Raw genomic sequence first — 712 nt, 5'->3', positions numbered from 1 at the left:
CAGATGACGTTCCTCTACCATTGCCAACTTCTCTCTCAACTCCGCTACCTGTAAATATTAAATATTCGACAAAATCAGTAATTTCTTCGCAATTTTAGTAAAGAGAAARTTTATAACAATATAACCAACGTACCTCCGCTCTTGACTCGTATGATGACCCGCTAGTGCTACATCTACCCGTCAGAGCAAAAGAGGGGTCCTGGGTGGTCCCGAAACCATAAATTCGGCCTTTCCTCCGTCCTCCGACACTTTGCTCCCAAAGAGATGCCTCATCAGGRAGAGGGCTGTYGGTACTRGATTGTGACTCACCCCTAAGCGATTGAAATCGCTCCTATGATTCACGAAAACAAAAACGGGTGAGGTTATGTATGTAGATATTTCAGCAGCATAACGACTGTAAATCATACATAACCAATGCATGTATTTAACAACTAAGCATTCTAATAATACCAATGTTCGAAGTCGTATTCTCAACCTACTTACTTARCCTAACGTCTGCCCAACAATGGCAGCCCAAACTAATAGCATCACTAGGTTTATTGAAATATATTACCTTAAACCTACCAAACGTATCTATTAACCAAAGTAATGGTTTTAGAAAACTTACATGATACCTAGCAGCTTTCGGGTAACTGAACTGAGGAGGATCGGTAGGCGGTTCGGACGAACCTTGATCGAACTTTCGGTTCGTGCAGTGAGTGCGCTCAAACAC

Source organism: Cynara cardunculus, assembly GCF_001531365.2.
Source record: "Cynara cardunculus var. scolymus isolate 2C chromosome LG 2, CcrdV1, whole genome shotgun sequence".
NCBI lineage: Eukaryota > Viridiplantae > Streptophyta > Magnoliopsida > Asterales > Asteraceae > Cynara > Cynara cardunculus.
The sequence above is the reverse complement of the archived record's forward strand: the minus strand, read 5'-3'. Positions refer to the sequence as shown.